This window comes from Cervus canadensis, chromosome 6, assembly GCF_019320065.1.
Source record: "Cervus canadensis isolate Bull #8, Minnesota chromosome 6, ASM1932006v1, whole genome shotgun sequence".
Classification (NCBI taxonomy): domain Eukaryota; kingdom Metazoa; phylum Chordata; class Mammalia; order Artiodactyla; family Cervidae; genus Cervus; species Cervus canadensis.
The window spans coordinates 11,912,920-11,929,257 of NC_057391.1; the positions used below are offsets into that span (position 1 = coordinate 11,912,920).

Below are 16,338 nucleotides of genomic sequence, written 5' to 3' on the forward strand. Positions count from 1 at the left end.
AGCTAACTGCAGAAGGGGCAGGAAAAAGAAATGTTTCCCTGGGAGGTGACAGACAGCCTTGAAGATCTTTATATGTAATTAAATGTTTCACAGAGTGATAGCTGAGCCAGCTTTGCAGAAATTCACACTCTGTGGCTGGGGAGAGGGGCTGAATGGCAGTCTTCAGGTAGGTCGCCCAGCCTGCTACCACTCCCTAGCCTGACCCTCACCTGACGCATACAGGACACAACAACAAGATGTCCTCAACTCTAACCCCATTCTCTCAAATCCTGGAGTAGGGGTGCACGTGGAGTTCAGGCAAGGACAGGCATAAATAATGTACTAGGAGATGTTCAATGCAGAAAAACACTGCTCCTAGCTAAGGAATCAGGCTCTTCCTAGAAGAGATGGCACCTGAAGTGGACCATAAAAGATGTCCATCAGAGTGACCAAAATGTCCTGTGTTACCATGGAAAATCCCTCATTCTGAGAAATCTCTCAGTGCTGGGCAAACTGGAATGGCTAGAGACCCTGCTCCCTGAAGATAAAGTTGACCTTTGTGCTCCAATGCTTCTAGGGTTTAGACTCTCAGAAAGAAAAGGGGGCAGGCGAGTGGGATTGGGGAAGGTGTCCCAGGGGCCGGCTCAGTATGAGCAAACAGACGGTGGTACCCAAGGGTTGGATATGGACAAAAGCACAAGGTTCCAGTGAAGCCAGTGAGTGCATGGAATCTTTGGGAACCACAAGGTTGATGGAGAATCAGTTTATCAGCCCCACCAATCCTCCTGCATTACCTCCCACTTGCTAACAAAAGTCAAGTGGTCAAAGTCATGGAAACTGTCCATCACTTTTAGTAGATGGAACCACCCTAGGCCTGGAATCCCAGTCACCCTCATCCCTTTTTCATTGTGCCCCCAATACACATACAAACTGAGCTGACAAATTCTGAGTGGGCCTCACCCTGCATTTTCCATTTGGTACTACAGTGAGTGAGGCAAAAACCAAGTCCAACAGCCAAAGCAATTTTGAGAAAGAAGATAGCATAACACTTTCTAATTTCAAACAAAGCCATAGTAACACAAAAAGTATGACACTGCTGTAAAAACAGAAAAAGAGCCCAGAAGAAACCTATGCATATATAGTCAATTAACTCATGACAAAGGGGCCAAGAATATACAGTGGGTAAAGGACAGTCTCTTCAATACATGGTGTTGGAAAAACTGGACAGCCACATCCGAAAGAATGAAACTGGACCTCCATCTTACACCATATGTAAAAATCAACTCAAAATGGATTAGAGACTTGAATGTAGGACCAGAACCAAAGAACTCCTAAAGACAACATAGGTAATAATCTCCTTGATATTGGTCTCAGCAATGATTTTTTGGAGTTGACACTAAAAGCAAAGGCAACTGAAGCAAAATCAACAAGTGGGACTACATTAAACTATAAAGCTTCTATGCAGCAAAGGAAACCAACACAATGAAAAGGCAAACTACCAATGGGAGAAAATATTTGCAAATCACATATCTGATAAGCGGTTAATATCCGAAATACATAGAGTACTTTTACAACTAAGTAGCAAAATAAATAAATATAAACTCAACCCCAAGCAATCTGATTAAAAAATGGACAGAGGATCTCAATAGACATTTTTACAAAGAAAACATGCAGATGACCAACAGGTACTGGAATAGATGCTCGTAATTATCAGGGAAATGCAAATCAAAACCACACCAAGATATTACTTCACTCCTGGTAGGTTAGCTACTATCCAAAAGACAAGAAATAGCAAGTGTTTGCAAAGATGTGGAGAAAAAGAAACTTCTGTGCATTGTTGGTGGGAATGTAAGTTGGTGCAACCACTATGGAAAACAGTATGGAGGTTCCTCAAAAACTTAAAATAGAACTACTATACAGTCCAGCAATTCTACACCTGGGTATTTATCTGAAAGAAATGAAAACACTAACTTGAAAAGATATCTGCACCCCCATGATCACTGCAGCATTATTCACACAAGTCAAGATACAGAAGCAACCTAAATGTTCGTCAGTGGATGAATAGATAAAGAAAATGTGTATACATGCACACACACATGTATGCACGCATATATGTGTATACTCACAGATGTACAAAACAATATTATTCAGCCACAAAAAATAAGGAAATCTTGCCATTTGTGACAATGTGGGTAGACATTGAGGGCATTACGCTAAGTGAAATAAGTCAGACAGAGAAAGACAAATACCATACAATCTCACTTATATGTGGAGTCTAAAAAGCAATGAACAAAAATAGAACTCATGGATACAGAGAACAGTTTGGTGGTTGTCAAAGGTAAGTAGCAGGTAAAAGGGGCAAGGTGGTCAAAAGGTACCAACTTCCAGCTATAAGATAAGTAAGTTCAGGGGATGTAACATACAGCATGGTGACTATAGTTAATAATTCTGTATTGTATATTTGAGAGTTGCTAAAAGAAAAGATCTTGAAAGTTCTTATCACAAGAAAAAAATTTGTAACTACATGTGATATTAAGTACACCTACAGTGGTTATTGGAGAAGGAAATGGCAACCCACTCCAGTATTCTTGCCTGGAAAATCCCATGGACTGAGAATCCTGGTAGGCTACAGTCCATGGGGTTGCAAAGAGTCGGACACAACCGAGCGACTTCACTTCACTTCACAGTGGTTATTATTTCACAATATATACAAACGTCGAATCATTTTGCTGTGACCTGAAACTAATATAAAGTTACATGTCAATTATATCTCAATAAAAAACTGAGTACAGTTATGATGACAACCTGCACTCACACTGTAAGAGGCTCACAGCACAGAGAGTGGGGGAGCACGCAGCAGACATGTGTCTCCCACGTCACCTTCTCTCTGGAACATCTACTCAGTGAATGGAAAGACTAGCAGAATTATCTAGTGTATCATTTCTCTATCTCTTTTTGTTGCCAAGCACATATAGCCAAATTTGCATGAGTTTAACATACATATGATGTGACTCCATTGTAGTAATAATCACCACCACATTTTAAATGCTCACTTGTGACACTTAAAATGGTGTGAATTCGATTTTATTATTTCTCCATTTTACAGATGAGGAAATAAAGGATCGGGGAAATTATGTGACTACCCGAGGTTACAGTCAAGGGTAGGCCAGGCCACTGCCCTCAGGCCTTGGCTCTGTGCTGAATTGTTGGAGTCCAGAGCCAGCTGGTCCTTGGTGCATCCCAGGGCAGACAGTTACATTTCACTTATCACAAGGGACCTCCATTCACTGTATCACAACCAAAACCCAGTAAGAAGTAAAACTATGCCTCTGATGAGGGATCTGGATATTGTCATGAAGTCCATGAACTAGCACTTGAGTGCTTTCATTCTTTTACTTGTTCATTCAACCAATATTTAGCAAACACCTAGGGTCAGAAAGTGTCCCACCCTCTTGGAGTTACAATTGAGTGGGGACAGAGCCTCGGGGGGAGCATTTATGGAATCCTGTGGAAGTGCCATGATAAGGGCAGTTCAGGGCATTAGAGAAGAGCATGGAAATGGAATTCCATTAAGCCTGATCTGGGTTCTCAGATCACAGATTGGGGAGTGTGAGTTTGTGTGTGCATGCATATATGTTGTATTTATATGTGTGTATGTATGTTTTATGTGGCTCCAAAAAAAAAAAAAAAAAGCAAGAGCTCTATTTACAGTAGGAGCCCATGAAATAAACAGAAAACATCTGTAGACTGAAAAAGCAAAGTAACTCGGAGTCACTACATAAGAGCAAATAACCCCTCACATCCAAATTGACAGGAAGTCGTTCCATTCAATTTAGAATATTCTGATTAAGGAGGCAGGGAAGTGTGTAATCCATTCCATAGACATTCCCTCTAGAGTGATTAAGTGGGAAAAAAAAGTTAGGGTTCACAGGGATAAGCTTCAGTTATCTTAGAAAATCTACTTAAAAACACCTCATTCCCTACAATGACAGAGAAATGAGGCAGTAAGTCAATTATCTACCCTGTTGAAGGTGAATAAAAACTATCATCATTAAAATTACAACAAGACTTCACATTCTTTCACAGACAATTGCAAACTCTTTCCAATTTAGCTTTGGAATGTCACCCCCTCACTGACTGTTTTTCTGTCTCAGTCACAGATGCTCCTTCCTAATTATATTTGGCTTTGGGTGAATTTTTCAAGTGGGTGTATCTTCTCTGGACAGTGAGTGAGGGCTTAGGGGCACCCGAAAGCCTGTGGCCTGTCTTGTTCTGTTCCTTGAGTCCGGCCAGCTCTTGCCCTTCTCAGCCTGTGCCTCCCCAGCTGACCCCTCGGTGGGGCTGGGCCCAGGTCTGGGTGCTCCACCGCCCCCACAAGGGGAGGGGCTCCATCTCTCTCTCAAACTCTGACCTTCAGCACAGACATACTTTCAAATTTCTAACAACACTTGAAAGAGCAGTGAATACATGCCAGGCCATAAGATAAAGGCGTAAAGTCAAATTTCTCAATTCTCACAACAGGGGACTTCCCTGATAGTCCAGTGGTTAACAATCTCTCTTCCAATGCTGGGGACACAGGTTTGATTCCTGGTTGGAGAACTAAGATCCTACATTGCTGCGGAGAGGCTAAGCCTGTGTGCCACAACTACCGAGCCCACACGCTCTGGAGCCCATGTGCCACAACTAGAGAGTCTGTGCACTGCAGTGACGATCCCGCATGCTGAAACTAAGACCCAACACAGTCAAACAAATGTGTCTGTGTTAGACGCTCTGTCGTGTCCGACTCTTTGTGACCCATGGACTGTAGCCCGCCAGGCTCCTCTGTCCATGGGATTCTCCAGGCAAGTATACTGGAGTGGATTGCCATTCCCTTCTCCAGAGGATCTTCCCGGCCCAGGGATCAAACCCTGGTCTCCTGCATTGCAGGCTGATTCTTTACCAACTAAGCCACGAGGGAAGCCCGTCAAATAAATAAACATAAAAAAGAATAGGAGCCTACAAATCAAAATAACATTAAAAATATTTTCACAACAATCGCTTTAGAGCTGGTGCTATTCATACCCCCATTTTGCAGATTAGGAAACAGAGACCAGGGAGGTGAACAATCTTGTCCAAGGTCACACAGCTGGGGGGTGACTAGGTACCTGAGCTCTAACCCCTGCTGTCCTGCTGGGCACGGCCTGGTGTTGATGGAAGAGGGGACGTGGGATGTCGGTGGCCAGCCTGGGCTTAGATGGCCACTGTGGATGACTCACAGGAAGATGTGAGAACAGAGGCTTATTTTCCACATGGGTCTTATCCAGGAACTGGTTCAGGTGGGAGTGCTGGTCGTCAGGCCCAGGTTTCTCATGACTGGCCCTATTTCCTGTAATTTTATCCTCTTCAGATAATTTATTTCTTCTGAACTTTTTCTATTGTCATATAACATGTATAACACACATTTAGCCATTTGAATCATTCTTAAAGTGTACAGTCAGTTCAGCGGCATTAATGACACTCACGGTTTAAGCAGCTATCACCGCTATTTCCAAAACTTTGCCATCACCCTCAACTGGAACTTTGGAACCATGAAGCAATAATTCCACATCCCCTCCTCCCATCTGGCAAGTTCTAATCTACCTTCTGTCTCTATGAATTTGCTTCAACTAGATATTTCACATAAATGGAATCATACAAAATTAGTCCTTTGTGTCTGGCATCTATCATTGAACATACTGTTTTCAAGGTTGTTCTACAATGTAGCAAGTACCTGTATTTCATTCCTTTTTATGACCGAATAGTATTCTATTGTATACATACGCCACGTTTTGTTTATCCATGCATCTCTTGAGCGACACTTGGGTTCTTTTCACTGTTTGGCTATTGTCAATAATGACGCTATGAACATGGGTGTCTCAAGGACCTTCTTAGAGAATAAGTCCCCAAAGGTCACTTATTAAAGGCACAATGTGCTGTGTTTTTAATGCCTTTATTGCCTTTCTCTATCAGGAGCAATAACTTGGTTGACCATTGCTTTTCTGTCGCCACTTCTATATAAGCAGATTTAGGCGTCTCTACTAGCCTTGGGGTCCCCATCGGTTACAGCAGGGGGAGCTGGGGTGAGTTCTTGTTTGCAGCTCCCCTGTCCCTCACATGCACACATAGTCTTACCCATTATCCACCCCAGAGCTGGGCACAGGCCATCTGGTTGTGCCAATAAGGGTGCTTGGCCAGCCCTTCTCCAGCGACCCAAGAGCCCCCTCCCAGTCACTCATGTCCTCAGACAGTGGTCCTCTGCCTGGATGCTTGCCAGCATTACCCTGGAGGTTTTGGAAACCTCTCAGGCCTAGGTTTCAGCCCTGGACATTCTGATATAATTATTCTGGAGTGGCACGGCCCAAGGACAGGGTATTTTAAAAAAGCTCAGCAGGTGAGGACTACTGTCTTTAGGGTGATCTGTGTTCTCACGGGTCCTCTCAGGGAGATGGGCAGGAGGATGGGAGAGATGGATAGTTCCTCCCATTCCAGAGATGGCAATCCTGAGACTTAGCAAGGAGGAGGATTGGTTGCTGATGCAAAGGTCAAGAGGTAGAAAGGAACTTGGAACCCAATGGCCCTGAGCTGCCCTGGCCTGTACCAGAGTCTGGACCAAGGTCCCCACATACCCTCCTCCTTAGCAGTGAAAGTCAGAGCAGATCCCAGGAGTGGCCCACAGCCTCGAGTCTGCTCCTCTTAGTCCCCATGCCTCCAGCCACCCTGAGAAGAAGTGGGCGAGCTGCCAGGTCATGGGATTACTCCTGAGTTTACAAAGCAGCAGGCGTGGACGCAGAGACAGGGCAGCAGCCACTGGAAACCATTTCAGCTGCTAAATAAAGTCACTTCCCAGTGAGCAAGGCCGTTAGTCTACTGACTGGCCCCAATAAAAGCCCTGGCAAATCCTCAAAGGCTAAGCCGGTCTGCTTTTTCCAGATCCAAGATGCAGTTTTGAGGGAGCATTAAAGGGTGGGTTGGAGCCAACGCTGGACAATCTTGGGCAGACCCTGCTCCTCTCTGGGCTTCTGTGTTCTTGTGTGTAAAATGACAGATCTGGACCGGTGGGTCTTGTTGAGCGTGGGTCACCCTCCCCAGGAGGGCACCTGGAGCTGGGGGAGGGAGGGAGGGAGGGATTAGGCCGTCACAAGAGCTCAGGGACAGTCCTGCACAATGAACTATGCCCTCCAGGCGCCAGTGGCGTCTGCGTTTGTTGTTCAGTCGCTCAGTCGTGTCCGACTCTTTGCGATCCCACGGACTGCAGCACCTCAGGCTTCCCTGTCCATAACCAACTCCTGGGGTTTGCTCAAATCTATGTCCACTGAGTCAGTGATGCCATCCAACCATCTCATACTCTGTCGCCCCCTTCTCCTCCTGCCCTCAAGCTTTCCCAGTATCAAAGTCTTTTACAGTGAGTCAGCTTTTTGCATCAGGTAGCCAAAATATTGGAACTTTAGCTGCAGCATAAGAAACACCAGTATGGGGTAGGGGAGGGCTGGATTGGGGTTTGGGGTTAGCAGATTCAAACTATTGTATATAGAACAGATAAACATCAAGGTCCTTCTGTATAGCACAGGGAACTATATTCAATATCCTGTGAGAAACCAGAGTGGAAAAGAAAAAAAAAAAAGAAACACCAATAGGTATATGCTGGGGTCTCTTCCCATTCTGGGGTGATTCTATGCTCTGTTGCTCACTGTCCGCACTTGAGAACCGGCCAGAGGGGACAGGTACGGTATGTTTGCCCTTGTGTGGAAAGGAAAATTCGAGGTGGTTACCCAGGCTCTGAGCCAAGCCATGGCTCTGTTCCCTATCTCTCCACCACTTAAATGGCTGGAATTAAATATTAATAGACTAAGGTGCTGTAGATTAAAACTCAAATCTCCTGACACAGTCCCTAAGCCTAGCAGATGCCTACAGCACAGGATTATAATGATGTACCATTAGCTCTTAGTGATCTGTTTATTACATTTGTTACTCTCTGTTATTTAACCATGCTGTCTACATCTCCCGTTAAGGGAAGGCAGAATTCACCACGGCTGCATGGAATGCAGGCTGCCTCTCCATTTCCACTGGTTCCCAAAGGCCACCGTGGAGGACTAAACATACACACAGCAAAACCCTAACCCCATGAGCCTCCTATTGGACCATCTGTATTCTCCTAGGGGTTGTTTCACCTAATCCTTTTACTAAACCTGTGCCATTAGTTCATACCTGGCCTTGTTTCAAAGAGGATTTGAGACAAACCATGTGGGGTAGATTATTATCCCATTTTCAAATAAGAAAACTGAGGCTCAAAGACATGAAATAAGTAAATCAGAGTTTCTCGATCTCAGCATGATTGACACTTGGGGACAGAAAATTCTTCGTCATGGGAGTGTCCTGCACATTATAGGATGTTTAATAGCATCCTTGGCCTTCACCCACTGGAGGCTGGTAGCACCCCCTCCTCCACAGCCAAGAATGTGTCTGGATATTGACAAATGTCTCCTTGGGGGAAAAGGTACCCCAAACTCCAAAAGGCAACGTTCAAAGACTGGTTTTCTTAGCCCTTGGTTTCAGCGGGCATCTTGTACACCCTCTACAATTTCCAAGTCAGGAAACTGATCAGAGGGCCAAGCGATTTACCTGTGGTCACAGTGGAGAACTAGATTTGAAACTACCTGGCCAGGTCGATCTAAAACTCTTTCCATCCCCCCACACCAGCTTCAGGGCTCATTTATTTGCTTGTCAAACAACTTTTGAGAACTAGACAAGCAAACAGAAACACTGGCCCGTCAGGACTGGGGATGATGGAGGGGTGCTGGGAAGCCCATTGCTGGGGCAGCTACAACTAGAAAGAGTGCCCGTTGTCAGGTCAGAGGGCTTGGGTGCTGGCTGGGTCTTGGGTAACAGGGCAGGAGGAGGGAACGAAGCCAGTGGGTACATCAAAACACCCTGAGCAAAGTCAGTGGCTTCGGCTCATTACCTTCCCCATCTTCATCGCCACAGCTTCCACCAGAGCTCCAGGCAACCAAGGCCATTTTAACCAGATATCACACCATCAGAATATCAGGCAGGCATGGGGAGACAGCACCCTGCATCTTTCTGTGGATAGATGCATCTGGAAATCAGCCCTGAACTCCTGCTTCCAAGATACTGCTGAGGCTGCCTGGCCTTGCCCTGGTAGGACTCCATTCCTCAGCGTCTGCAGCAATCCCCTGTTAAACTGCACATCATCCCATGTTCGTACAAGGGTGTGTGGGGAGGGTGTCGGTGACATCATGGGGCATTGCCAGCCATTCATACCCCAGTTATCTGTGAACATTCAAGCAGCAATTAGCAGACCCAGGCTCCAGATTAGGAAGGACGTATGTGCATGTGTGTTAACCTACTTTCGGGGAGAGGAGATGGGAAGGTGTGGAAATCAAGTTTATCCACTTCACAGGGACTGTTCCAGACAAGACTACTGCGATATTGTGTGGCCAGGTAATGCGGAAGAAAACTAGGTGTTAGGTACTTCGCAGTAGGTACTTGTTCAGTTTAAACCACGACTCTTCAGCATAGCTATGATCATCCACATCCTCTAGAGGAAGGAACCAAGGTCAAGCGTGGTTAGGTGACTCGCCAATCACCTTGCAGCCAGTGTGGTCTCTGGCCTGTTTCTCAGACGGGGACATTTGGAAATAGGGCCTTGAACCAGAAAGCGTGGGACGGGAGGCACAGCAGAGCTGGAACCCTGGAGCTCATTTGCACCCGCGCCGTCCTTATGCACAGAGGATATTGAGGCCAGAGTGGAGGGGGATGTCCAGGCTATCAGTGACAGGCTGGGGGATGAGACCCCAGGCCTGTGAGGTCCCTGGAGCAGAGGCTGGTGCTGACTCATGGACTCCCTGCCCTATCTCCCCCTTCTCTTCCAGAGCCCACCCTGCTCTGTCCTCAAGGCCTCTGCCCTGGGCGGCACCCACCCCTGGGTAAATGCACCGTGGTGGTCCCGGCACGCGCGCCTCCTGCGCTTCAGCAGTGGGGTCAGCAAGGGACAGGGCGGCAAGCTGGGGCTGCCCCAAATGGGCCAGGGTCCGGCCTGAGGTTCCTCAGCTCTGCTCAGAACCTCCTGCCTCCTTCCCCATACCAGAGGCTTTTAACGAGGCCCCAGCTCCCGGCTGCCTGGCTCCCTCTGATCTGCCTGCATCACTGCCTTTGAAGCTTCCCAGCCCCAAAGACCATTTATCTCTGCAATTTGCTTAGAAAGTCTCATAAATCATGTCTGCACACAAAGGAATTACCTCTTTGGAAGGGCCTTTCAAAGGCGGCAAAGACAGACAGACCAGCCAGGGGGCCCGCTGCCCAAGCTGGTACCCTCCGCAGCGGGGCCCAGCTTTCGCCCCCCTTTCAAAGCTCCAGAGCAAACCATGGGCTGAGGAGCTGGGGCAGAGGTTGGGGATCAAAGGGAATTTGGTGAGGCTCTGTGGGGTGGGAGTGGGACCCCCAGATGGGGTCTGAGGAAGGTGAACTTACAGGCAGAGCGGGAAAGGACACCGGAAGGTCGTGGGGTACAAGTCTGCCTCCCATGAGGTGTGAACTCATCCCACAGCCTCATCCGCCATTTCCCATCGTGTCTCTCTCTCTGACTTGCTTCAAACAGTGAGGTCTGTCTGGTGGGAGCGCCCCTCACAGGCTCTGTCATGTGCCTTGGAAGGTACCACCCTCCCAGGCCTCAGAGATAGGATTAGCCTAGATGAGTGGGTGTGAAGCTGCAATCCAGAGTCCAAAGGGTCCTAAGCCTGGGGTTGGGGCCATGACAGGGGCTCTGGACCGCCCGCCTCCACGGCCCCAGAGCTGCTGAGTCTTCCTCTGGCTTCTCACACAAGGACAACCAGCTGAGGTTAACCAGCTGAGTGGGGGCGGGGGACCCATCTTCTAAGATCTTTTCTGCCTTTAAATGTCTGTTTCATTCCTCTCACAGTCAGAAAGTTCTTCCATTGGTCTAACTGAGGAATTTCTTGCCGCAATTTAAAGTAATGCCTTTTCCTCCACCTCACCCAGTGAGCAGCCACTTCCAGCCAGCTCTGCAATGGACGCTGATGAGAAGCAGTCCAAGCTGCGCTTAGGGTCTCTGTCCTGATGGAACTTTCTGGCACCGTCCCCACAGGGAATATGTAGGAAGCAGGAAAAGAAGCAGTGAAAGTGGAGGCTGGCTTCCCTAGTGAGGCCATAGAGCATTTCTGAACTAAAGCCAGGCTCACTTGTTGCCCTTTTCATGATGGAGTGGGGTATTTCTCATCAGGTGGGCAGAAGGAGGAGGGTTGTGGGGTTGTATAGAGCTGATTCTGGGGTCACAGGCACAAGGAGCAGTTGAGCAAGTCAAGGTGATAATTTGGGCCAGGGCAGCCTGGAGAGTCATGTGGAGAGTCAGCTGTGGGCCAGGGGCAGGATGGACCTGGAACCCTCTGCCCAGCCACTTATCCTGAGAGCTGATGTCGCGCCCCAGAGGCCTGGCAGAAGGCTGTTCTTGCCTGCAGAAATAGCAGTGGTCCTGCAGGGCTTACACCATGACTGTTCCAATGTAATGGGTTCACATCTGAGCCATTTTTCCTTTTGGCAAAGGTAGCACCTGGAGCCAACTGGTACACTTGGTGCTCTGGATCAGCTGGGCTGACGTTTGTTGAAAACTGATTAGATGTAAGGTCTAGACTCGGTGGGGCTTCAAAAGGATGGGAGGCCCAGCTGGCCCTCGGGGGCCACAGAGTGACCCAGGTCAGGCACATATGCAGCAGCTGCAGGCCACGTGAGACAGACCGGGAGCAGCGCTTGCTGGAGGTGAAGGGCACTGGGAGATTGGGAGTCCGGTGGGGGACCTTGAGGGCCTTAGGGAAGAGAGAGGATTTGGCTTCGGATCTAGAGAGAGGGATAGGATTTCAGTAGGTGGGAAAGTAAGGGGGAAGACAGTCTGAGTGGTGGGTTGCCAAGGCAGGGAGGGAGAATTCAGAGCATAGAGTGGCCCTCAGTGGGGGAGGGGTTACACACAGCCCGACTGCAGAAGGTCTGGTGAGCAGGCTGAGGAGTCTGCTTCACTGAAGGAAGGCTAGATCAGTTCAGTTCAGTTCAGTCGCTCAGTCGTGTGTGACTCTTTGCGACACCATGAACCGCAGCACGCCAGGCCTCGCTGTCCATCACCAACTCCCGAAGTCCACCCAAACCCATGTCCATTGAGTCAGTGATGCCATCCAACCATCTCATCCTCTGTCGCCCCCTTCTCCTCCTGCCCTCAATCTTGCCCAGCATCAGCGTCTTTTCAAATGAGTCAGCTCTTTGCATCAGCTGGCCAAAGTATTGGAGTTTCAGCTTCAACATCAGTCCTTCCAATGAACACCCAGGACTGATCTCCTTTAGGATGGACTGGTTGGATCTCCTTGTAGTCCAAGGGACTCTCAAGAGTCTTCTCCAACACCACAGTTCAAAAGCATCAATTCTTTGGCATTCAGCTTTCTTTATAGTCCAACTCTTACATCCATACATGACCACTGGAAAAACCATACCTTGACCAGACGGACCTTTGTTGACAAAGTAATGTTTCTGCTTTTAATATGCTGTCCAGCTTGGTCATAACTTTCCTTCCAAGGAGCAAGACTCTTTTAATTTCATGGCTGTAGTCACCATCTGCAGTGATTTTGGAGCCCAGAAAAATAAAGTCAGCCACTGTTTCCACTGTTTCCCCATCTATTTGCCCATGAAGTGATGGGACCAGATGCCATGATCTTAGTTTTCTGAATGTTGAGTTTTAAGCCAACTTTTTCACTCTCCTCTTTCACTTTCATCAAGAGGCTCTTTAGTTCTTCACTTTCTGCCATAAGGGTGATGTCATCTGCATATCTGAGGTTATTGATATTTCTCCCAGCAATCTTGATTGCAGCTTGTGCTTCCTCCAGCCCAGCGTTTCTCATGGCTAGATCATGGCTTCTCAAACTATCCTTGGGAAAGGAACAGTTTTGTTTTCCAACCCATCTGAGACTCATGGTCTACCTGGGCATGACTCCTATGTGGATCACACCACGTGGGCCCCTCCATGAACCTCTGACACACTCACATAGGCTATGTCCTGCTCAACAGAGGAGTCCACCAACTGCAGACTTGGCTCTCACAGTGCTGTCGAAACGGCTGCAAGTTTCTAAACGTTTACAACCGATGTTTTTACTTATCACTGGTCTGGACTTCAGGTCCACAGAAAAGCACCCCGAATGGCACCGGGCTAGAACACAGCTCAGAGGAGGGATGCGAGCAAACCAAGACAGCTTTATAGGTGGTGGGTTTCTGTCCTGTCTTTTCTGGGAAGTCCTATGAACTACTGTGCTGCTTAAAATGCTAGGGGCTTGGGAATGATGAATGTAACCATTAAGAATACTCAATAACTGCTAGGGCAGGGCACCCACCGATCAGAAAGGCTGTGTGGTGGTGTTGGTGCTTGCTGGTATGGTCAGGACAGTAGCAGCTAACTCAGAGTAAGCCCTGTTATCAATGAACCTCTGTCTGAATTCTTTATAAGTAGTATCTCATTTGATCCCCCCAACAACTCCCTATCTTATTGCCTTTTCATACTGTTCATTGGATTCTCGAGGCAATAATACAGATGTGGCTTGTCATTCCCTTCTCCAGGGGACCACATTTTGATTGGAAAAGACCCGCAAGCTGGGAAAGATTGAGAGCAAGAGAAAGGGATGACAGAGGATGAGATGGTTAAATGGAATCACTAACTCAATAGACATGAGTTTGAGCAAACTCCAGGAGATAGTGAATGACAAAGAAGCTTGGCCTGATGAAGTTCATGGGGTTGCAAAAAGCCAGCAACTGAACAACAACCACTCCATAATCTCCATTGTCAGCTGAGGAAACATGAAGTGATATCAAGCCTAAGGAGAGCCTCCACCCTCCATCCTTTCCTGGCTTCTGGTCCTATCTTGGGGTTATGGACACCAGGCTTTCTGTGTGTCCTTAGGCAAATCACCTATCTTCTTTGGCCTTCAATTTCCTCATTGGCAAATGAAGGGGCAGCACTAGATGAGCCCTAAGCTTCCTTGCATCTCAGACATGCTGAGATCTCTGAATCACCTGGAGAAACTATCAGAGACAGACTCAGCGATGGAGGGAATAGCAACCCCAGAGGAAACAAAGCATTGAATCTTGGGGCATATGTGTGTGCTGAATTTCTGCTCACAGGCACCCACTGAATTATAGGCATCAACAGAATTTTGACAATAAAGACAACACATGCAGGTTTGTCTTGCTTTATGCAACTATTCTTTAAAGGCTTTGCACAAATAACTTGTTACTTGGAATACCTCTGCTTATCTGAACACCCTTGACTTTCCAAAGCACCTCAATGCTTTACAGGTCATCAAAGCAGACATTGGTACTCCCATTACTCAGATGGACAGGGCCAGAGAAACGAAGCTGCTTGCCCAAGGCCCCGGTGTACTTAGGAGAGCCGAGATTCCACATCTTTAGGCTCTGATCCCATCCAGCATTCTCCATGGTACCGCATCCCTAGTGAGGTCACTCAACACAGGACCCACCTATCAGCAGGAAGCCATGTCTCTTCAGTCTTTGGGGCTTCCCACTCAACCCCATCTTGTTGTTTGTGTCAACCGTGTCATGGTCCACTTGTCCCTGCATAGGGAGGGACTCTGAGAGCAGCTCCTAGCTGGGCCTGCCAGTCAGAGGACACTCTATCCATCACAGCTGGGTGAGGACCTCCAGATACCCTGGAGAGAGGAGACCTGAAGGCGGAGTGACAAATGGCCTTCCTGTCTATTGAGAGTTATTATCAAAGGACGGGGACCAGCTGCTCCTGGGATCTGCTGATGAAGTGAAGGAAAGATGCCTCTGCTGCAGTAGTAGGAGGTCTGGTCAGCTGTGCATTTGTTCACTCACTTCATAAGGCTTTACTGAGGGCCTACTGAGTGCCAGGCACTGTGGATCAAGTGGGGAATAAAGCATCCAGGGTCCCTTCAAGGAGCTTATCATCCAGGAGTGGAGACAGACAAGAAACCGTGAAGGAACTTCCCTGGTGGCCCAGTGGTTAAGAGTCCACTGCCAGTGCAGGGGTCACGGGTTCCATTCCTGGCCTGGAAAGATTCCACATGTTGCAGAGCAAGTAAGCCTGCGCACCACACATCTACTGAGCATGTGCTCTACAGCCTGTGAGCCGCAAGAGAAGCCCCTGCAGAGAGAAGCCCACGTACCACAGCTAGAGTAGTCCCTGCTTGCCACAACGAGAGAAAGCCATGTCAGCAACGAAGACCCAGTGCAGCCAAAAGTAAATAAATAAATAAAAATAAGAAAAGAATATATTGTGCAACATAGTGAATATAGCCAATACTAAAAAAAATAAGTAATAAAGGCCTCTATTTTGGCCTTTGTTCAAACAGCATCTCCTAAGGGCCTTCATGGACCATCCTTTCCAAGTTCTCTCCTCCATCCCCCCGGCTTTATTTTTTTCTTTCATGAACTTATTCTATCTGATGTTATATGATCACCATACCATATACTTATTTTCCCCTTTTTAATTTTTTGTCAGGGGCTCCCACTAGAATGTCCGCTCCCTGAGGAGTTATTTCCTTCACTACTGTATCCCCAGCACCTAGAACAGCATCTGGCATACAATAGGTGCTCAATAAACACTTGCTCAACAAGTGAATCCATTAACAAGAATCATAAGCTACAACAAGGGTATGGAGGTGCAAATAATAGCTTGATGGTAAATGAAGATAGGGGTTCCACTGAGAGGTCAAGGAATGCCCCTCAGGGGAGGTGACACGTATGCTAAGAGCTGAAGGATGAGAAGAAGGCAGCCACGGGGACGGTAAGAGCCTTCGGGGTAGAAGTAAGAGCGTGGGCAAGTGTCCTCAGGTGGGGAAAGGCTGGCAGAGCCAAGGCACTGAAGCGGGCAGCCTGGCTGGTAAGTTCTGAGAGAAATGAGAGAAGGAGGGACCCCATGAGGCAGTTGGGCCAGATGTGCCTGTGACAGGAGCTGGGGTTTTCTCTTAAGAGCAATGGGAAGCTCTTGGAGGGTTCACCAGGACTCTGAAAGCAGGCAAGCAGGACTCCCTGTGGGCAGGACTCCCTACCCTGAGCCAGGAGGGACATGGTCCCTCTATGCAGCCCATCGACACCCTGGATGAGCCAGGACCTTCTGGTTTAGGAGGACGTGGGTGGAGGGGGTGAACACGAGCCCCCTTCTGCCTGGTGCCTCTGAGAGGCTCCTCTCATCACCCCACCAGGCAGGAGAGAGCTGGGCATGAATCGGGAGAAGAACCAGTTGGGGCAGCTCCATGCCTGAGCATCTGGGTGACTCAGAAGATGTGCTGACAGTGC

The 16,338-nt window shown here is 47.9% G+C and overlaps 1 protein-coding gene across 18 annotated transcripts in view; it reads right to left on the reverse strand.

Annotated features, from left to right (window-relative positions):
- Nucleotides 1–16,338, reverse strand: part of MEGF11 (multiple EGF like domains 11) — a 382,331-nt gene that overhangs the window by 84,768 nt on the left and 281,225 nt on the right. The gene's annotated exons all lie outside the window — the stretch shown is intronic.